Source organism: Aquarana catesbeiana, linkage group LG05 (assembly GCF_042186555.1).
Source record: "Aquarana catesbeiana isolate 2022-GZ linkage group LG05, ASM4218655v1, whole genome shotgun sequence".
Taxonomy (NCBI): Eukaryota; Metazoa; Chordata; class Amphibia; order Anura; family Ranidae; genus Aquarana; species Aquarana catesbeiana.
The window spans coordinates 502888707-502912273 of record NC_133328.1 but is presented as its reverse complement, the minus strand read 5'-3'; the positions used below and the strand labels follow the sequence as shown (position 1 = coordinate 502912273).

At 42.7% G+C, this 23567-nt stretch overlaps 1 protein-coding gene across 2 annotated transcripts in view; it reads right to left on the bottom strand.

Moving 5' to 3' along the window:
• The window catches only part of SNTG1 (syntrophin gamma 1), a 1290858-nt gene that overhangs the window by 659811 nt on the left and 607480 nt on the right, over positions 1 to 23567 (bottom strand). The window contains exon 4 of one of the 2 annotated variants that reach the window (XM_073631576.1): positions 20896 to 21087. The exons of the other annotated variant lie outside the window; for it this stretch is intronic. The gene's annotated coding sequence lies outside the window, so the exon portion shown is untranslated. The remainder of the gene's footprint in view (positions 1 to 20895; positions 21088 to 23567) is intronic. 2 annotated transcript variants of the gene reach the window in all.

The following is a 23567-nucleotide window of genomic DNA, read 5'->3' as shown; positions in this document are numbered from 1 at the left end:
GCCGTCAGAGCAGCCCAGAGGGGAGCTGCCTGCCCCCAGGCCACTCTGATGTACTGTACAAAAGGCCACACCACTTCTGCCAGAAATGATCAGCCAGGAAACTGTCAGAAGGATCGGGCAGCAGGATGACAGAGATTGGAGATCTCCCGCTGAGACGCGGCTTGTATATGATTCACCGGTCGCTATCAAACAAAGTCCTGCCTCCTGGACTGGCTTTGGACCAGTGTGTTGTCTATTAGAGTAAGAGGTGGAACTTCATTTGACAGGAGTGGCTATTCATATACAAGCCACATCTCAGCGGGAGATCCCCGCTCTGTGTCATACGGCTGGCAGATCCTCCTGATTCCTCCCGAATGCATTGCTGGGCACTGATGAGGCTGCACGTATGGGCAATGATACTCTGCACTGGTGGGCACCGATAGGCTGCACTGGTGGGCACTGATAGGATGCACTGGTAGGCAATTATACGCTGCACTGATGGGCAATGATATGCTACACTGATGGGTAATGATATGGCCACTGATGGGCAATAATATGCTGTACTGATGGGCAATGATATGCTGCACTGATGGGCAATTATATGCTGCACTAATGGGCACTGATAAGCTGCACATATGGGCTATGATATGCTGCACTGATGGGCAATGATACGCTGCACTGATGGGCAATAATACGTTGCACTAATGGGCAATGATATGCTGCACTGATGGGCAATGATACTCTGCACTGGTGGGCACTGTTAGGCTGCTTTGGTGGGCACTGATAGGCTGCACTGATGGGCAATAATACTCTAGACTGATGGGCAATAATACTCTGCACTGATGGGCAATGATATGCTGCACTGATGGCAATGATGTGCTGCATTGATGGGCACTAATATGCTGTCCTGATGGGCAATGATATGCTGCACTGATGGGCACTATTAGGCTGCACTGATGGGCACTAATAGGCTGCACTGATGGGCACTGATATGCTTTATGTTAATATTGTTAAAGTTGTTGTTAATATTTATTTTTGGAACTTAATTCTGCATAAAACATTTAACAGTGTAATTTCATGAGATAATTTATGAGGGCGTGTTAAGGGGTGGAATTAGGGGTGGGGCAGGGTAGGGGTTAAAAACAGGTTAGAAATAGCTAATCAAACAATGGCAGCTTGATCCTTCTATTAAGCTTTTGCATCAGGTTTCTCAAACCTTTGCATGCCTGCGCTTTATATGATGACTAAGCCCCTCCCCTTCATGACAATGTTGAAAAAGGGAGGCGCTTGGGTGACCTTAAAATGATGCCCCCCCTGAAAAAAGTTCTGCGGACACCCATGAATGTTATGTAACCTTTGCTGGATTACATGTATGTTGACAGGAAACAGCTTGAGGAGCTTAGCAGTATTTTGTTTACAAATGGCAGTTATTTATGATACACAGTACTTCTTCGCAAAAGTGAAATTTCACTACATTCACTAAGCTCTGGGGCAAAGTCCCTTGAAAATTAACAGCCTATTTGCTTTTAACAAATTAGCCTCTCTGTGTTCAACCTCTTATGCCCTGTACACACAGTCGGACATTGATCGGACATTCCGACAACAAAATCCATGGATTTTTTTTCTGACGGATGTTGGCTCAAACTTGCCTTGCATACACACGGTCACACAAATTTGTCGGAATTTCCAAACGCGGTGACGTACACCACGTATGACGAGACTATAAAAGGGCAGTTCAATACCAAGCATGCCACCCTTTGGGCTCCTTTTGCTAATCTCGTGTTAGTAAAAGTTTGGTGAGAGATGATTTGCGCTTTTTAAGACTTGTGGTTTTCAGATCGTATTTCTGCTGTTCAGTTTCTGCTTGTGGGTTTGTATCTGGTCTTCAGTGCGTGCAGTGAGTTCCCATTGATTTGTCATTGTGTTCTTGTCCATTCGTTACTGATTTTCAGGTCGCTCTTCACAGGCTTTGCTGTTCTTCAGTGCGTTCTGTTACTTTGCTCTGACCAGCCGACCGTTTTTGCTAGCCATGTTGCGTGTATGTACTCATCGTAGAGTTCGTGCTGTGCGTGGGCTTGGTGTTGGAGTTCTTACTTTGACACAAGCCCAGTCCATGAACAGGGTGTGGAGGAGTTTATGGACCAAGAATTGGTTGCTCTAGCGTGACCAATTCTCTCACATGCCTTTGATCCGTGAGAATAATCGAGAATAATCCTGGCGATTTCAGGAACTTTCTCCGGATGACGGACCCCATTTTTCACCATTTGTTGGCTTTGCTGACCCCTTATATCAGCAGGCAGGATACCTGCATGAGGCAAGCCATCACTGCGGAGCAGAGGGTAGTCACCACTCTGCGGTACTTCGTGACGGGGAGAAGCCTGCAGGACCTCAAGTTCTCGACAGGCATCTCCCCCCAGGCTCTGGGGATCATTATCCCGGGGACCTGTTCTGCCATCATCCAGGTCCTGCAGAAAGAGTATATTAAGGTAAGATTTTTATCCTTTAACATCACATTTTACTATATTTAATGTTTGTTAATATATTGTATTTCTTTCCTCATTCCCTGATTACCATGGTTGCAATATGCTGCGAATGTCCCCTTTGTCCTCATGCATGTTGGATTTTTATAAAAATGTTTTTTGTCCTTCATACATATTTGCCTTCACTTACCTCCCCAGCATGCTCTCCTGGGCCTATATCCACCTCGTCTACTCAATTAACAATGTATTTTGTCAGCTCCATAGTTGTGCTTTTCCCTAAATACCCCCTAAAATGTTTAAAATTGTGATTTGTGCTTTAAATTCAGGCAGAGTGCCAGAGGCTTTTTTTTGGGTCCCAAAATCATTTGGAACCCTCCCTCCCCCCAGCTGCTAACTCAGCTGATACCAATCCCCTATCTGCTGACTTTGCCAAACCCATACACACTATACCCACCTCATTTGTGATCATATTTATGGATGAATTCACCAAAGCATGTAGTGCAAGGGCCTGCCTGAATACTTTCAAATGGTACTGTTTAAAGTTTTGTATCCTATTAGTTTCTTGGTAGGTAACAGCAGAATTTAAAAATGTTCTAAAATGTGTACAGTATGTATTTATATCTTTGTATTATGACACTTCTTAACTGTTCAGTGGGCTGCCAATAGTGTAAGTAAGAAGGGGCTAGCCAAAGTAATACACATTATTTAGACATTCATCTCTCAATGAAGTGGAGAGGGTTACCTGGCCAAAACATCTCCCCCCTAAAATTTTTACAATGGGCCATCAGAGGGGGTGATGAATCTGATAAGTGGACCTTATACTTTTATCTTTAAATACTCCCTAAAATAAATGTTATACTGGTGTTGGCCAAGAATGTTTGTGTCTAATCTGCTTTCAATGTTTATGTGCAAAATGACTATTTTTTTTGTTTGTTTGACTCCACAGTTTCCTTACACGCCACGGGAATGGCAGACTGTGGCCTCCCACTTTGCCCAGCAGTGGGACTTTCCTAACTGCGCCAGGGCAATTGATGAGAAACATGTCCACATAGTCCCACCACCCAACTCGAGGTCATACTATTACAACTACAAGAGGTTCAATAGTATTGTGATGTTGGAGGTGGTGTCGGCTACTTATGAGTTCCTGTATGTGGACGTGGGGAAGAATGGCCGGATGTCAGATGGTGGAGTCATCGCCCACACGGAGTTCTACAGGCGTCTCCAGAATGGCAGCTTGGACTTGCCACCTCCAGAAGACAATGCGGAAGGACTCCCATTCGTCTTCGTTGCGGATGAAGCGTTTGCGCTGGGGGACCATCTTATGCAGCCATTCCCTATGAGGACCCTCACCCTGGACCAGAGGGTTTTTAATTACCGGCTGGCCAGAGCCAGAAGAGTGGTGGAGAACACGTTTGGAGTAATGGCCAGCCGGTTCCGCCTATTTCTTACACAGATACACATGGCGGAATATAAACTCAATCACATCATCCTGGCTTGCTGTGTTCTCCACAACTTTTTAAGGAGAAATTCTGTGAACTATGATGGCTCAGTTGGGCCTGAGGCCAGAATTCATATTAATGAACCAATCCTGACGGCACTTGAAATTGGCCGTCCTGGCTTGCCCCCCCCCCAGAGTGCCCGCGTGGTCCGTATAATATACATGGAATACTTTGCGGGCAGGGGGGCCATCGATATGCCAGACAATGTCTGAGACATTTTTTAAATAAAAATATATTTTAAACTGAACAAATATTTGCTTTGATTTACTGCTTGGCTTTCTTTTAGCTGACCATGACCGAAATTTGGAGAGTCCAGAAAATGGCGTGATTGTGTAAAATTAGAAAGCACTGTTGGGTGTTATTTACTAAAGGAAAATACACTTTGCACTACAAGTGCACTTGAGACTGCACTGAAACTGCACTTGTAGTGCAAAGTGGATTTGCCTTTAGTAAATAACCCCCATTGCCACTGAAAACACCAACTTTACAACCCAAAAATGCTTTTGAGCATTGAAAGAAGAAGCCACACATTGTTGATTTTCAATCTTTTTATTCAAAGCACAATCACATGTGCATTTCTAAAAGGTTTTTAGAACAAACCAACATGTTTGTTGTATAACAATTTTTTTGGTCACATTAATAGTAGAAATTGCCTTTTAAGGTAAAACAGGCATGTTTTAACAATTTTTTTGGTCACATTAATAGTAGAAATTGCCTTTTAAGGTAAAACAGGCATGTTTAAAACCATTAAAAAAAACAACTCTGGAACTTACAAAGTTCAACTTTTATAGAAAGTGAAGGGAATATCAGACATGAGTATTTATAAACTGTGTTTGATATTGCGTTCAGCAGATGGGGTTAAGTCACCCCTGGAAAAGCAAAATTTTGAAGATGCACACAAATTGCCGAATGTCAACATGTGCTAGCTGCCATCATGGGGGATCAATGGACGTGTTTTGTGGGTGCGACCCCTTCCTCTCAGCTACTTTATTATTGAGGAAGGGGTTGCACCCCCAAAATGTGTACATTGATCTCCTGTGATGGCAGATAGCACATGCTGACACACTGTGTGCATCTTCAAAATTTGGCTTTTCTATAATATGTCAAAAATTTGTCAGAAAAAAACAATAATATAGCAGAAATAAGTTAGGGATTTCTAGGGGTTTTAAATTCTCCCTAAAACATCAATGATGTTCTTCATTTTGTTTTGAACATCATTGATGTTTTGCTTGATGTTTTCCAAATCCCTATTACACCCCATTATCTCGCCGATGAGAATCTGGGCACTTTCACTGGTGAAGTGACATTCCTCTTCCACAACATCACGATCATCTAAAATATAAAAAAAAAAAACACACCATGTATTATAAATATGCAGGCATCCATCTCTTACCTGAAGCTGTGGTCGCAGACACTCACCTGTTGTGACTATTTCCACAACGTCTCCCTCCTCCTCCTCCGGTTGGGTTTGGGGGATTTCCCCTTCTTCATGAGGCGGGGGTCCATTGTCTCCTCTGATGAATGGTGTCCTCCGAGTCTTTTCTCTCCTATGTGAAAAAAAAATAGGTATACTTATCACACAGATATTTGATGGCAGAAATAGGAATGTGAAACATTGCTTGGAAGTGGGGTACGATTGTTTCTTTTGGCAGAGTTCCAAGATGAAGAAATATTTTTTGCCTTTGTCAAGCTTGAATACTTACCTGTTTTGTGCAAGCTTCACAGATGGAGACACCCTTATAGTATACACTGGAGCACCTGTGTGGGTCCCCTAATAAAAAGGGTGTTCTTGTGTCCCACACTAGTGCTCCAGCTTCCAGATGTGTAAACAGCTGCTGAGTGTCCTCTCCTTACACAGAATCTAATTTGCATTTCATTCTAGTTACTAACCCATCTAGACAACAAAATTATTTTAACAGAAGTATGCCAGAAAAATTGTATTGAACTGCATCTGGACAAAACATGGTGTTTTATTGGCCGAACAAACAATGTTTCCTACGAACGAATAATGTGTCCATGAACATTAAAGTTGCCATTTTAAAATGTACAACAGTAAAGAAAAGCACATGGAGCAGCACGAATGTTAGAAAAAGAAAGAATAGGAACACAGGACAACTACTTACTTATTTGCAGCATTCTCCTGATCCTTCTATACTGATCGTGCTCCCTGATTTTGAGGTCCAACCACTGTTTTCTCAGTTGATCCTTGGAACACCGTACCCAAAAATTCCTGTGCAGACTCTTCACAACTTTCACCATGATCTTGCCTTTCTGACATTTGGGTTGGGGTAAGGTCCATACTTCCCGTCATAGTCGGCCCTTTTCAATATGTCGATCATCTCTACCATCTCTACAAAGGACATATTTGAGGCCTTAAATCTTCTCCTCCAGGATCGTGACATTTCTGGCTCTGGGCTTTCCTCCTCCTCCTCGTTACTGTAATTATCACACACCTGCTCTTTCTCCGCCATGTGCTCTCCCCCACTGCGCCGAAAGAGAAGAGACAGGGAATAGACTAGAAAGAATGTCAGGGGCGGGCAGAGTTTCACACATGCACAGTGTATATAAAGCCTAACACGCGTGCGTCATACGTACGATCTGTGAGCGGAGGAAGGAGTATCGGAAGCGCTGATCGTGATAACGAAGGTAACATTTAAAATTGGGCCTATACTGCTTATAGATTGAGGCCTATATTGGGACAAGATTAGGAGACTTTAGCCTGACATTAGGGTTTGTCTTGTGTTGTGTCTTGCAGAGAAAATGGATCTAGTCAATGATCATGACTTTATGCCAATATTCATTGATATGTCCAGGGAGCTGCCCTGTCTGTGGCAGGTAAATCATCCACATTATAACAATAAAACAAAGAGGAAGGCAGCGCTGGATCAATTGCTGGAATTTGTGAAGCCGGTGATCCCCATGGCAGACATCCCCTATTTGAAGACCGTAATTGGTGGCCTGAGGAGCACTTATCTAAGGGAGCACAAGAAGGTCCAGGATTCCCCCAGATCAGGAGCTGCAGATGCCATTTATGTCCCCAGGCTGTGGTACTATGATAGACTGCATTTTCTGGCAGGCCAGACTGAACCCAGGCCAGCACTCTCCAATCTTTCTTCCACGCTTCCTTCCCCCTCAGCTGAGGTTTCTGACGTCCAACCTGGGCCTTCCAGGCAGCAACGTGTGGAGGAGCCCAGCTTGAGCCAGGTATAGCATTCTTCTAAATATTTCTGTTGGTCAGATTAACCACTTGAGCCCCGGACCATTATGCTGCCTAAGGACCAGAGGTCTTTTTCCAATTTGGCACTGCGTCGCTTTAACTGCTAATTGCGCGGTCATGCAATGCTGTACCCAAACAAAATTTGCGTCCTTTTCTTCCCACAAATAGAGCTTTCTTTTGATGGTATTTGATCACCTCTGCAGTTTTTATTTTTTGCGCTATAAACGGAAAAAGACCGAAAATTTTGAAAAAAAATGATATTTTCTACTTTTTGTTATAAAAAAATCCAATAAACTAAATTTTAGTCATACATTTAGGCCAAAATGTATTCGGCCACATGTCTTTGGTAAAAAAAATGTCAATAAGCATATATTTATTGGTTTGCGCAAAAGTTATAGCGTCTACAAACTAGGGTACATTTTCTGTAATTTACACAGCTTTTAGTTTATGACTGCCTATGTCATTTCTTGAGGTGCTAAAATGGCAGGGCAGTACAAAACCCCCCAAATGACCCCATTTTGGAAAGTAGACACCCCAAGCTATTTGCTGAGAGGCATATTGAGTCCATGGAATATTTTATATTTTGACACAAGTTGCGGGAAAGTGACACTTTTTTTTTTTTTTTTGCACAAAGTTGTCACTAAATGATATATTGCTCACACAGGCCATGGGCATATGTGGAATTGCACCCCAAAATACATTTAGCTGCTTCTCCTGAGTATGGGGATACCACATGTGTGGGACTTTTTGGGAGCCTAGCCGCGTACGGGGCCCCGAAAACCAAGCACCGCCTTCAGGATTTCTAAGGGTGAAAATTTTTGATTTCACTCTTCACTGCCTATCACAGTTTCGGAGGCCATGGAATGCCCAGGTTGCACAAAACCCCCCAAAATGACCCCATTTTGGAAAGTAGACACCCCAAGCTATTTACTGAGAGGCATGGTGAGTATTTTGCAGCTCTCATTTGTTTTTGAAAATGAAGAAAGACAAGAAAAAACTTTTTTTTTTTTCTTTTTTCAATTTTCAAAACTTTGTGACAAAAAGTGAGGTCTGCAAAATACTCACTATACCTCTCAGCAAATATCTTTGGGTGTCTACTTTCCAAAATGGGGTCATTTGGGGGGGTTTGTGCCACCTGGGCTTTCCATGGCCTCCGAAACTGTGATAGGCAGTGAAGAGTGAAATCAAAAATTCACGCCCTTAGAAAGCCTGAAGGCGGTGCTTGGTTTTCGGGGTCCCGTACGCAGCTAGGCTCCCAAAAAGTCTCACACATGTGGTATCCCCGTACTCAGGAGAAGCAGCAGAATGTATTTTGGGGTGTAATTTCACATATTCCCATGGCATGTTTGAGCAATATATCATTTAGTGACAACTTTGTGCAAAAAAAAAAAAAAAATTTGTCTCTTTCCCGCAACTTGTGTCGCAATATAAAATATTCCATGGACTCGACATGCCTCTCAGCAAATAGCTTGGGGTGTCTACTTTCCAAAATGGGGTCATTTGGGGGGGTTTTGAACTGTCCTGGCATTTTATGCACAACATTTAGAAGCTTATGTCACACATCACCAACTCTTCTAACCACTTGAAGACAAAGCCCTTTCTGACACTCATTGTTTACATGAAAAAGTTATTTTTTTTTTTGCAAAAAAATTACTTTGAACCCCCAAACATTATATATTTTTTTAAAGCAAATGCCCTACAGATTAAAATGGTGGGTGTTTCATTTTTTTTTTCACACAGTATTTGCGCAGCGATTTTTCAAACGCATTTTTTGGGGAAAAAACACACTTTTTTAAATTTTAATGCACTAAAACACACTATATTGCCCAAATGTTTGATGAAATAAAAAAGATGATCTTAGGCCGAGTACATGGATACCAAACATGACATGCTTTAAAATTGCGCACAAACGTGCAGTGGCAACAAAATAAATACATTTTTAAAAGCCTTTAAAAGCCTTTACAGGTTACCACTTTAGATTTACAGAGGAGGTCTACTGCAAAAATTACTGCCCTCGATCTGACCTTCGCGGCGATACCTCACATGCATGGTGCAATTGCTGTTTACGTTTGACGACAGACCGCCGCTTGCGTTCGCCTTAGCGCGAGAGCAGGGGCGACAGGGGTGCTTTTTTTTTTTTTTTTCTTTATTATTTTTTTGCTTTTTTATCTTATTTTTAAATTGTTCCTTTCATTTTTTTTTTTTTAATCATTTTTATTGTTATCTCGGAGAATGTAAATATCCCCTATGATAGCAATAGGTAGTGACAGGTACTCTTTTTTGAAAAAATTGGGGTCTATTAGACCCTAGATCTCTCCTCTGCCTTCAAATCATCTGATGACACCAAGATCGGTGTGATAAAATGCTTCCCCAATTTCCCAATGGCGCTATTTACATCCGGCGAAATCTAAGTCATAAAATGCTCGTAGCTTCCGGTTTCTTAGGCCATAGAGATGTTTTGAGCCACTCTGGTCTCTGATCAGCTCTATGGTCAGCTGGCTGAATCACCGGCTGCATTCTCAGGTTCCCTGTTGAGACAGGAGAGCCAGAGAAAAACACGGAAGACGGTGGGGGGGGCATTCCCTCCCACGGCTTGTAAAAGCAGTCTAGAGGCTAATTAGCCACTAGGATTGCTTTTACATGAAAGCTGACCGCTGGCTGAAAAGAATGATACCAAGATGATACCTAAACCTGCAGGCATCATTCTGGTATAACCATTCAAAGTCGTGAATGGCGTACCTGAAGACAAAAAAATGGTTAACAATAAAGCAGAGTAAACGGTAAAGTATAAAAAATTGCATACCTGAAAAGCAAACATGATAAAACATAATAACAATAAAACATTGCAGAATAGAATACAGTAAAAAAGAGCAGAACAAGAGAGAGAGAATAGAGAGAGAGAGAGAACAATAAAACGACAACTATTTTTTTTTATTTTATATTTTTTTTTTTTTTTTTTTTACACTTTTTTTGGAACTAACTTTTATAACGGTAACCGGTTCCAGGTTCGGGTCTCTCAAAATGCGATGGCATCTTGGGAGACCCTGTGAAAGTGTGCCTAGTCTGTGCAATGCTGTACCCTACGCTAATACTCAACTAATGAATGGTAGCGTTCAAAACATTCACCAATGCAAAGACCAGGATTGTCAGGACAGGAGGGACAATAATAGAGGGTGTCACGCCTATATTCGCGCTTGCTGCAGACACGACATCTTTTTTGGGGGTTCGTTGGGAAGGGGTACTCGGGAGGACATAAAGAAAATGCCTCTCATGCAGCCGACTGCATTTGGTTGGGGATGTGAATGGGGGAAGTACGGGCGCTGCAGAAGCGGTGGGTTCCCAATTAGGATTGACGAATGCAGCAGGAAGGGCACTATGGGCATGACGGGCCTGTGTTTGTCTTCTTGGTGGCAGCGGGACACTACTTGTGCTTGCCACCTCACCAGCTTGAACTACACTCATGGGACTCGCCACGTCACCAAGTGTTACTGCAGTGCTGGTTTGACTACGACCGGGGTGTACTAAGCCGCTGGCACTTGCCAGTTCAATAAAAAGCTACCAAAAAAACTGTTAGCGATCGCAGGGATCAGGCCTGACTCTGCGAATGCTGCAGTTATGCGTTAAGTGTTTTGTAAGTGACAGTGATCGATCGATACTGCACTTGGGTGGGCTGGGCTGGGCCGGGCGGAGGGGCAAAACGCAGGTGCTAGCAGGTATCTGGGCTGATCCCGCTAACACTGCGTTTTTGGAAACCCTAAACTGCTGGGGACGCCAGTATAGATCTGATCGGATCAGATATTGATCCGTTCAGATACTATATCACTAAGGGAGGTGTACGGTGCGTGCGTGGGTGTTAGCGGTACTGGCGCTAATCTGACACTGCTTGGGGCTGGTGCTTGCCAGTTCACCAAAATACTACCAAAAAAACTGTTAGCGATCGCAGGGATCAGGCCTGACTCTGCGAACGCTGCAGTTATGCATTTAGTGTTTTGTAAGTGTCAGTGATCGATCGATACTGCACTTGGGTGGGCTGGGCTGTGCTGGGCGGAGGTTCAAAACGCAGGTGCTAGCAGGTATCTGGGCTGATCCCGCTAACACTGCGTTTTTGGGAACCCTAAACTGCTGGGGACGCTAGTATAGATCTGATCGGATCAGATATTGATCCGATCAGATACTATACCACTAAGGGAGGCGTATGCTGCGTGCGTGGGTGTTAGCAGTACTGGCGCTAATCTGACGCTGCCTGGGGCAACGCATATCACCGCCGGGCGATCAGGGGGCTAAACCTTTATTCGGTAATAAACGGCGGGTGCCCTGACACTATAAAAAATAAACAAACTAACCAGCGTCACCCGTAACAGTTATACGGTGATCAGTGGTGAAAGGGTTAACTAGGGGGCCATCAAGGGGTTAAAACATTTATTCGGTAGTATATGGGGGTCCCTGTCGCTATAAAACGCTGACGGCAAACCTAAATATTTAGGTCCCTAACTAGCGTCACCAGCGACACTAATACAGCGATCAGAAAAATGATCGCTTAGCGACACTGGTGACAGGGGGTGATCAAGGGGTTAAAACTTTATTAGGGGGGGTTAGGGGGGTATCCTAGACCTACAGGGGGGTAATACTAACTGTCCCAACACTGTAACTGTCACAAACTGACACCAATGCAGTAATCAGAAAAAAAAAAAAAAAAAACTGCTGGTGTCAGTTTGTGACGGGGGGGGTGATTGGGGGGGGATCGGGGGGCGATCGGGGGGGGGATCGGGGTGTTTAGTGTGCCTGGCATGTTCTACTGTGTTGTGTAGTGTTGGTGCACTCACATACCTGTCTTCTCTCCTCGGGCCGGAACGGAAATTACTGAGCCGAGGAGAGATGACATCATTTCCTTTGCTGCTGTTTAGCATACAGCAGCAAAGGAATGATGTGATTGGCCGGCGGTGATCGCGAGGGGGGGGGCCACGAACGGATGGTCTCCCCCTCACCTCTGATCGCCGCTGGACAAAAGACGACCGCCTCGGGCACCGGGGGGGGGTCCGATCGGACCCCCCACCCGCGGAAGGCAAATCACGTATATGTACGTGATTTTGCCTGTCCGTGTCACCTTGCCAACGTAAATCGGCGTGAGGCGGTCGTCAAGTGGTTAATGATGTTATGAATGCTAATTTTACCAGACCGAGCAGTTCCGCCTCAGAATTTATTCTGAGCATGCGTGGCACTTTGTGCGTCGGAATTGTCCACACACGGTCGGAATTGACGTGAATGGATTATGTTGTTGGAAAATTTTATAGCCTGCTCTCAAACTTTGTGTGTCGGAAATTCTGATGGAAAAAGTCCGATGGAGCCCACACACGGTTGGAATTTCCAACAATTTCCAACTCCGTTCACACATTTTCCGTCGGAAAATCCGACCCTGTGTACAGGGCATTATACTTTTGTACTATAGTCTATATAAAGGCTGTGTCATGATCTGAGGACTGGAACACCTGTGACTGTAAAATTCTGTGTCTGGCAGAACAGTTGGAATGACTAAACAGGTGTGACATGGTGCAGGAGCAGTGTGACTGCACGCAAACGGAAGTGTTAGAGTCGCAGGATCTAAGAAGCCACCTGGTCTTCACCAGAGCCACTGAAGGTGTGGATGTTGCGCTGCAAGGTAGCCCCCAGGTAAGGCTCTCTAACAAACCTATGCAGGCACAGTGCTAACGAATAGCACATTGGACGGACTTGGTGTACACAAGAGTGAAGCAGAGGAGAGTGGGGGAAGCTGGGTAATAGCGCAGAGAGAGATGGACACAGCAAGCAGGAATGAGGGACAGGAGGCAAAATTACAAGAAACAATGCTGTGGAGAGCTCCCACAGCAAAAGAAAAAAAAAAAGGATTGCACAGACAGAAACCTAAGGGAATACAAGACTGCTGCCAGAGGGAAAACACTGAGAATGACAAGACTGAACAAACACACAGAATACAAGTATACTCAAGTGACAACAAATGCCGCAGTAAGCAGAGAAGTCCGGCTACAGTGTGGAGAGAAGTTGCTCAAACACTAACCCACAGGTGCAAAAGCTTAATAATACCGATGTCCGATGTTCAGGGTGAATTGGCAGGAACCCGAGCAGTTTAAATGGGAGGCAAAACCTGGCGCTGGATCGATGTACACGAAATTGTGACTACTACTTCACTCTTGCAAAGGTTTGCAGTTTTGAAAGGGGAAATTAGGCTCTTCAATTGCACTGCTTTTGTCAAAAACATTCCAAACTGCCTCCTCCCTTCCAACACCTCTGGATCATGTACCTCTTGCTTTGAAGTAATTGAGACAATAGTGTTGAAAAAAAAATATTTTACATTTCTAATTGGTAAGAAATAGGGATAAGCCCGCGGTTATAGTCGAACGTAAGTTTGACTTGAACATCGGGTGTTCGTTTGCTCGCAAACAAACTGAACATATGGGGCATTCACTGGAAATTTGAGCGCTGCGGGATTCCCCATAATGTCGCAGTGCATTGACGTCTGATGAATGGCCAAAGCATGCACCTGGCCTTCATGCTTTGACCAATCACAGCGCACTCTGCTACGAGAGCCATAATTGGCCAAAGGCAGGGTGGCTTTGGCCAATCATGGCTCAGGGGGACTTAGTCCACACCCCACACTATATAAGGCTGCTTACATAGTGGCCGTGTATAGTGTGTGGATGGAGATAGATTGAGCTAGATTAGGCAGGCAGGTTAGTTAGTTATTATATATATATATATATATATATATATATATATATATATATATACACAGTTTAGTGTGTGTGTATATATATATAGATATATATATAAATATACTCTGAATTTAGTGTAGACTAGATATTCAGTGTGGACTCTTCAGTCAGTGCAGGCAGTGTAGTATATATAACACAGTGTATTCAAGTTGTTAAGGCGAACCCCGTGCCAAAATAAAAAAAATGGCTTGGGGGTCCCCCCAAAATCCATATCAGGCCCTTCAGGTCTGGTATGGATTTTAAGGGGAACCCCGTGCCAATTTTTTTTTTAAATGGCGTGGGGGTCCCCCCAAAATCTATACCAGACCCTTATCCAAGCATACAACCTGGCAGGTCAGGATAGAGGGGGATGAGCGAACGCCCCCCTTCTGAACCATACCAGGCCGCTTGCCTTCAACATGGGGAAGTACCCCCAAAGCACCTTGTCCGCATGTTAATGGGGACAAGGGCCTAATCCCCACAACACTTGCCCGGTGGTTGTGGGGGTCTGGTTGTAGAATCTGGAAGCCCCCATAAACAACACACTACATTGTACTCCTATCCATTCACCAAAAAAAGTGTCAAAAAGTAAGCAACACAAAAGACAGTTCTTGACAATTCCTTTATTAAAAAAGAAAAAAAAGTGTCACACGATATCCATCCTTCTTCAATCACGGGGCTGGCGGACCCAAAAAAATAGAAAAAAAAAAGGCTCCACCTTGATGGGAGACGTCCCGTCGACTGCTGTCTTTTCATGGTGACAGCTGTTATATAGGCTGGGCATAAACGAGTGACCCTGCCCCTTCTGATGTCATGTGCCGATACCCATTCACGCAGGAGGGCAGGGATCTTGGGGCCCCCTTGTTAAATAGGACTTCCAGATTCCGATAAGCCCCCCACCCATAGACCCCCACAACCACAGGGCAAGAGTTGTGGGGATGAGGCCCTTGACCTCAAAGCACCCTCCCCATGTTGAGGGCATGTGGCCTGGTATGGTTCAGCCTGTCCTCCAGGCTGCATGCTCGGATAAGGGTCTGGTACGGATTTTAGGGGGGTCCCATCCCCATGCCAATTATTTTGTAATTTTGGCATGGAGTTCCCCTTAAAATCCATACCAGAACCAAGGACCTGGTATTGATTTTGGGGGGGACCCCACGCTGTTTCTTTTATTTTTTTTAATTTTTATCTATATTACCGGGAGTTGGCAGTACATTACAACCACAAGCATTTAAAGGAAAATTTCATTTGTATCCCTTTCATGACTAAGCCTATTTTTGAAATTTGGTGTTTACAAGTTAAAATCCATATTTTTTGCTAGAAAATTACTTAGAGCCCGCCCCCAGCCGCCGGAGGCAGCCAATTGGCCACCGGGCCTCCCGATCGAAAGGGAGGCCTGGTAAGAGCGGCGGGAGGTAACGGGAGGGGGGATGTCCCCTCCCGCTTCTCCGGTATAACAGCCGAGTGACTTTTAGCCGCATCGGTTGTTATACTCGGATAGCCAATCGCTAGCGCTAAACAACAGTACCGGAAGTATAACCCCGGAAAGCTGAGTACGCACATCTGCGTACGCTCGGCGGAAAGGGGTTATTGTTTCACTTTAAGCATTCTTAAAATCACTGCTCCTGAAAAAAACGGTTGTTTTTAAAAACTTTTTTTTCCATTGATTTCACCTGGGGCAGTACCCGGGTCCCCAAACACTTTTTATGGCAATAACTTGCATATAAGCCTTTAAAATGAGCACTTTTGATTTTTCATGTTCGTGTCCCATAGACTTTAACGGTGTTTGCATGTTCACACAAATTTTTTGTCTGTTCGCATGTTCTGGTGTGAACTGAATCGGGGGGTGTTTGGCTCATCCCTAGTAAGAAATCAAATAGAATAAAATTGACAGCTATATGCCCAGGAAAGGTTCAGCTGTATAGATATGCATACATTGCATTACTATTACCAATGGCACAATGTACTAGTCTCATGGTGGTGATCAAGACACAATAATTAGCCTATAACACACAGCTTTATAATGTCAAGTTCAGAGTATGGTCTACAATTTATAGAAAAAAAACAACTACCAAGGTATTTTATTTTATTTTGCCTGTTATTATAACCTAAATCATTCTGGAAGAAGACACAGAAAAATTTTGTAGTACACAAATATCTAACATGCCAGAACCCACGGATCCCCAAACACTTTCAGCAGAAAAAGTAATGAAAAAGGTCTCTTAGGATTATCAGAGTCTGTTCCAGAACACTGGGATTTAGCTGTAATTACAGAGTACATTAAAAAAATCCTTATGCCCAAGAGACCAAGATGCCATTTAAGGTTCAATAATCTGCACTTCATTTAATTTTCTCTTTTGACAAGGACTCCAGCGATTGTCACACAAAATCTGTCAAACAAGCAAACATTGGCTTTTTACATTTAATAAAGCTGCTTTAACTACTGCGAAAATACATAAAAGCAAAATTACACAAATCGTGACAACAATATATACACACAATGAACATGCAACAGATGATTTTGTCATTTTAACAAACGATAACGAAAGTGCCAAATACAAAAAACAAAAGATCCAACATAAACAAATGCTTTATTTTCATTTTCGTTGTGACAACAGTTCGATATAGATAGGAGATTCGACATGACGCTGACAATAACAATCTGTGTCTATCGAACCTGTGGTCGAATGTGCCTAACCTGAACTCTATTAGTCCAAGATTATTCTACATAATGAGAAAAGATTTGACATATAGAGAAAAGATTTGACAAAGAGAGAAAAGATCGCTCCTGGAATTGGGTGGGGGAAGTAAAATAAAAATAATGATGATGATGAATGTTATTGGCCGATTGTAACCAAAGAGGAGGGCAGTAAAATAGCTAGAACTAAGTACACAGGTACAGCCAACTTACTTTCACTTACAATTTGCTAGCAGAGAGAGACACACACACTGAATCATTTCAGAAGACAGTCATTCTTATCTGGTCCATTTGTCAGAGAACCTGAATTATTTAGCAATTAAGCATAAGCACAGCAGCAGAACAATAGTGAAGCAAGCTACAGTTCAACTTAACTTTTTCATAATAATCTGCTGCTATTGTGTTAGTGTTGTGAACTTGATAGTGATACTAGTGTTGCTAGTGTTGTGATAGCCTCAGAGGCTGCCCGTGTTGTGGGGGGGGGATTTATTATTATAGATTCTATATTATAATGCCATATCAATATCTGACACACCGTTGGATGCCGCACCCACCATTGCACTTGGAGATTGAGAAACGAATGTGAAAGTTGGATGACTGTTGGGGTAGAGTAGACCATTCAACATGAACGACGAAGATTCAACAAAGCAACGAAAAACATACAAATGTTGAATCTTTGGCTTATGGTGTCTGTCGAATGCTCTAAGAAGATTTGACGGAGCAGCTAAACTGCATCCGCCCATAGGCTATAGAAAAATTCTAATGTTGGTTGACTAGTAAAATAATTAATAAATATAATTATTACTAGTCATACATTAGAATTCTACTACAGCTAGCTTGTATGCAGAAAATTCGACCGGAAATGTACACGTACAGTTCAGGTGCTCCGTCGAATCTTCTTTGAACATTCAACAGACACCGTAAGCATTCAATGACAGATTCGAACTTAATTAATTTGGATTTTCAGACGAATGCAATTATTAACAAAAAACAAAATAAAAATGAATTTCGGGAGTAACTAAATAAATTTGTTTTTCGGACGAAAAAAAAATTCCGATACAAAATATTTCAGTGTGCACATGTCTAGTAACAACCATCTGCGCAACACTAATGGTAATCAGGAAGGGTACACGTTTACTGATTTCACACTCATTAAAAACATACTAGGTATTGTTCATATACTGTATAGACCTTACAGCATGCAGGAACATATCTGTCACACACAATTTCAATTTTTTATAATAATAAAAAACGAAAAATCTTTTGGAAAGAAAAAAAAAAAACGAACAATCCTTAACGTCCATCCAAAAATTAGCAGATGGTGTCAGCAGCATAGAAAATGTATGAGGATGTCATGTGTCTGTCTGGTTTTGAACTTGGGACTTTCTGGTACTGTGCTGCAGCTCTGTCCACGCTGCCAACAGAGGGTCTAAGTCTCTGCAGCAAATACTTGCTTGATGCTTCTACCCCTGGGACTCTTTAACCACTTCAGCCCCAGGATGATTTGCCCCCTTCCTGACCAGACTATTTTTTGCGATATGGTACTGCGTCGCTTTAACTGACAATTGCGCAGTCGTACGACGTTGTACCGAAACAAAATTTATGTCCTTTTTTCCCCACAAGTAGAGCTTTCTTTCGATGGTATTTGATCAACTCTGCGGTTTTATTTTTTGTGCTATAAACAAAAAAAGAGCAACAATTTTGAGAAAAACACAATATTTTGTAGTTTTTGCTCTAATAAATGTTCCCAATTTCTTTTTTTTTTTTTAAATAATTGTATGTATTCTTCTACATATTTTTGGTAAAAAAACTGCAATAAAAAAATTGCAAAATACAAAAAAATTACAATAAGCGTATATTGATTGGTTTGAGCAAAAGCTATAGCATCTACAAAATAGGTGATAGATATATGTCATTTTTATTATTTTTTTTTTACTAGTAATGGCGGCGATCTGCGATTTTTATCAGGACTGCGACATTGCGGTGGACAGATCAAACACTTTTGATACTATTTTGGGACCATTGACATTTATATAACGATCAGAGCTAAAAATAGCCATTGACTACTGTATAAATGTCACTGGCAGGGAAGGGGTTAACACTAGGGGGCGATCAAGGGGTTAACTGTGTTCCCTAGGTGTGTTCTAACTGTAGGGGGGCTGGGACTGACTAGGGGAGGAGAGAGATCGGTGTCACGAGCAATCGTGGGTGACCACCTGGCATGCGCATTGGCCCTGGGGACACGCGGCGGGCACGTGCACGCCTGTTGTGACCTCATAAAGAATCGACGTACAGCTACGGCGATTTGCGCAGTCGTGCCAACCTGCCGCAGTGTAACTGCGGTGACTGGTCAGCTAGTGGTTAAAGCAAATGTAAAGTCTCATTTTTTTAATACAAAAATAACAAACATATTGTTCTTACCTTACTGCTTTGTGCAGTGGATTTGCACAGAGCAGCAGATCCTCCTCTTCCCGACTCCCTCTTTGGTGCTCCTGGCTCCTCCCTCTTGCCGAGTGCCCCATAGCAAGCAGCTTACTATGGGGGCACCCGAGCCGAGCTGCAGCTCCTTGTGTCATTCAGACATGGAGTTGTGGTTTGGCCCCACCCCCTCTCTCTCCTGATGGCTAACTGACTTTGATTGACAGCAGCGGGAGCCAATGGTGCTGCTTCTGTGTCTTAGCCAATCAGGAGGGAGAGTCCCGGATGCACTCATGGACACCCCTGGACAGAGATGGGGCTCATGTAAGCGTTAGGGGGCTAAGGGAGGCTGCTGCACACATAAGGCATTTTATCTTAATGCATAGAATGCCTGTCTTCAACAACGCTTTTGGATTGAGATTTTGTACCTTGCTGCCAAAGACTTATTGCTGACCTAGCCTGCCTGACTATGCTTATGCCTCAACCCTTAGCCAATGCTCCACCTTGGACTATACCTTACCATAGGTACCTTGCAGGGGATAAAACGGGAGAGACCTTTTCGCAATTGCTTTGCAGTTTTTCTATGTACACTGTACAGCACATATACAGTGCTGTGTACACTGCCGGATTATTTCCAGCAACTGTAAAATGCAGTGAATAGGGCTGGATGCCAGAGATTATGTAACTGTCTGCATGGCCAGGAGTTACATCTGTGCAATAGAATTGGCCAGAGCAGCCACAAACCTCCCCTTTTCGGGTCCCACACCGGTGCTCCTGGCCCCTCCCCTCTGTCCAGTAACCCAATAGGAAAGCCACTTCCCATGGGGGCACTTATTCCTGCTCACACCCAAGCCCTACTGCTGCATTCATTGACACAGACAGTGGGACTCAACCCCATCCCCCGCTCTCTCGTCACTGGCTTCGATTGACAGCACTGTGAGCCAATGGCTCCCGGTGCTCCAGCAAAGCAAGCGAGACACGGAAGTGAGGGGAGTGAAGAGCTGCATACGTGCACAGGACTGGATCGAATGAGGGCTCAGGTAAGTAACAGGGGGTGGTGAGGGTGGATGCTGACATTTAAACATTTTTTACCCTAATGCAAAGAATGCATTAAGGTAAAAAATGTTTAGGCTTTACAACCACTTTAAGTAACGCTTGCTCTTTTTCCAGACTGTGACAGTCCTCTGCTCAGTAAACAGCTAAAGATTTACAATCAGAAGGGATCATGAACTTCCCTGTTTCTTACCTGGTGACCCTGATGGTTACAGAACTTCCTGTTGCAGGCTGACAATGTGAACCAGCTTTGTCAGCATTTTGTGTGTGCTTCTTTTCAGTTGGACATTGGACTGCCTGTTAAAAATAACAGAAAACAAGCCCACCAGTCAACTAAAAGAGTTTGCATGTCAGGGGACAGCGCTGTTGCTAACTGTAAGGCAGTGGTTTAACCTGTAAAAGGACGTGCTATTATTTCCAGGATCTTCATGTAACTTTGCAAAAGTTTCTCAAAAATGCAGTGTGCCTAAAGAAATTGTATATATACAGTGGGCATATTGCCAAAGATATAGATCAAGGGTTTACATGTACTTTAAAAGGAATACATATAATTTTTGTATGTATTTCCTTTATTATATCCAAAATTGAAGTGGAACTTTAGCTTGCTATAAAACCCTCTGAACCTCTTAAAACAATCAGAATCAGAAGGTATCTTTGGGGGAAGGTGGAGTGGACTGCGCATGTGTAGCCAATTTAACATTCACAACATAACACAAATGTGCAGGCAGGTTTTGAGTTTTATCTTCAGCAAGGGTGATACCACCAGGGAACATTGCTACTAGTTTTCCATAAGATTAGCTTTACTTACATTTTTGTGAAATAATAAAGGTTGCTTCTTCTTTAGATGTGTTTCCTTATGCTTTTAATGTTTATGCATTTGGGAGATATGTAGCAGTTGAGAAAATGTAGTGCTGAAAAGGTCAGTAGTAATTTTCAGTGTATCATTTCCTTCTACGGAACACTGGTCAATAAAGACTTTAGCATACATAGGGTTTTCCCCCTGGAGAGAGATAAAAAAAAATCTAGGCTGTTTTTAATGCATATCAGTATACATTAATCTAAAGAATATGACAAGGAATAAAAGTATAAACTTGATTTCTCAGTTCTTACTCTAATTGCTGATGACATTAAACCAGCATATACTCAAGATTACGTTCCCTTGACCTTCAAAATTAAAAATCTTACATAAAACACTCATGTTAATACTTGATGTCCTATACTGTATATATTTATATTCCATAGCAGTTGTAAATGAGTTAACCACCATAACTATCTTTATTATTCATAAACAGATACTCTATTTGTAAAAAAGATATGAAAGTTGTCCGCCTAACTACACATCACTCCGCACCAGGACTGAGTCAACCACGGTATGTTTGTAGCATGGAAAAAATTTGAATAAAGCAGCTACTTAAATAATTGAAATGTATACAAGGCAATAAAAACCATAAACAACAATGCAGTCTTTAAATAAATGGTGTCTTATTGCAGCAGCGCTGTGTGCCAAAAACTCCTGGACACGTTCTTTATATGAAGAAAGCACTAGAAGTGGAGATCTATAATAGCTTCAGCAGCTGTGGTCTGTAAGAGAGGGGAGCTTCTTCCACCAAACCTTCACCACGTGAGGGGGAGTAAACCCCAATGGGAATGCACTCATCAGAAATTCAGCATACAAGAGCCTTTGATAACACTAGTAGTTCTCCACCTCTTCTAAACGACCACCAGATGTCAGTAATACTCTCAGTTACTCCAGCATAACATATAGGAGGAATAGAATGTCCACATAGTGTGATATTGCTAAAACCATTTTATTCAGCTAAAACATCCAAACAAAACCCCCCATATGATATGCGTACCAGAGAATACAGTTTATAGAGCAAATGGGTGGCACAGTGGTGGAGTGGGTAGCACTTTCGCCTAGCAGCAAGAAGGGTCGCTGGTTCAAATCCCAACCACGACACTACCTGCCTGGTCTGCATGTTCTCTCTGTGCCTGCGTGGGTTTCCTCCGGGTACTCCGGTTTCCTCCCACACTCTAAAGACATGCTGGTAGGTTAATTGGATCCTGTCTAAATTGTCCCTAGTATGTATGAATGTGAGTTAGGGACCTTAGATTGTAAGCTCCTTGAGGGTAGGGACTGATGTGAATGTACAATGTATATGTACAGCGCTGCGTAAATTGACGGCGCTATATAAGTACCTGAAATAATAATAATAATGTATAAAGTGCACTGTGCCTGTTAGATTTCACGGTACCTGGGAAGTCATCAAGAGCGTTCACTGTGTACAGCTGAAATGACACACTTGGTTCCTCTCTGCTCCGTGGAACGCACTTGTCACTTCCGGTAGATTACGTCCCTGATGCGTTTTGTCACTTCCGGACGTCATCTGAGGGCATAATCTACCATGTGCGAGGCCGGTATTTATGCAAGTGACAAGCTCAGTGGCCAATCCGAAGAGGCATGCAGCTAAGTGACCCTTAATACATACGGGTGTTTAAGGGTCACTTAGCTGCATAGATCATAGATCTCCACTTCTATTGCTTTTTTCATATAAAGAACGTGTCTGGGAGTTTTTGGCATGCAGCGCTGCTGCAATAAGACACCATTTATTTAAAGACTCTGCATTGTTGTTTATGGTTTTTATTGCCTTATATAGATACTCTATTTGCATAAACTCCTCAGTGAGCAGAGAGGGACCTGTCATCCGCCGGCTCAGCGGAGATCAACGGAGAGATCTCCTGCTGAGCCGGCAGACCGAGGCGGGCTCCGTGGAAACGGAGTCCGCCTCATGTGAATGAGGCCTTTGAGGAAATGCACCACTACAAACTACATCTCTTCATTACTGAACTTGAAAACAAGAAAATTGTAAACATCCTACTTTTTACTTGGTATTATTGTTAAAATGTGCTAGAAATTCTACATTACTTGTCAAAATGCCTCAAAAATAATGTAAATAGCAATAAAAAACTACTTTGCTTTTAGAAAGAAAAAATCCTAATTTAAAGCTCAATTTAATATGTATGTTGGGTCAAAATTTTGATGCTAGTCTCCATAATAGGAGGACGAATAGGTTACTAAAGTACGACAGAATAAAAATTTCGAAGTGATGTAATGTATTTGTATTGTATTTTCAGGTGAAAACTTTACTGATTAAACAAAAATCTTTCGATCTGGTCTCATAGGAGAAACATTTTTGTGTTTGTCCCTTTTGAAAATTTGGAACAAAAGCTGTGTTTTTTGTATGATATTTTGTTCGTGTGTACGGGCTTTAGAGTAAACTGGTATTTTCAAACCAAGCATATGATGGAAAAAGTATAATCCCAAGCTACCTTTCTTGAGAACTGCATATAAAAAGGATCATAAGATCCAAAAACATATGCTGCTTAATTATTATTAAATGTTGACTTTTTGTGTAAAAAGTGTTACTAAACCCAGGACTCTTCATTCCCGATATCCAGTCTCCCACAGTACACAAAACA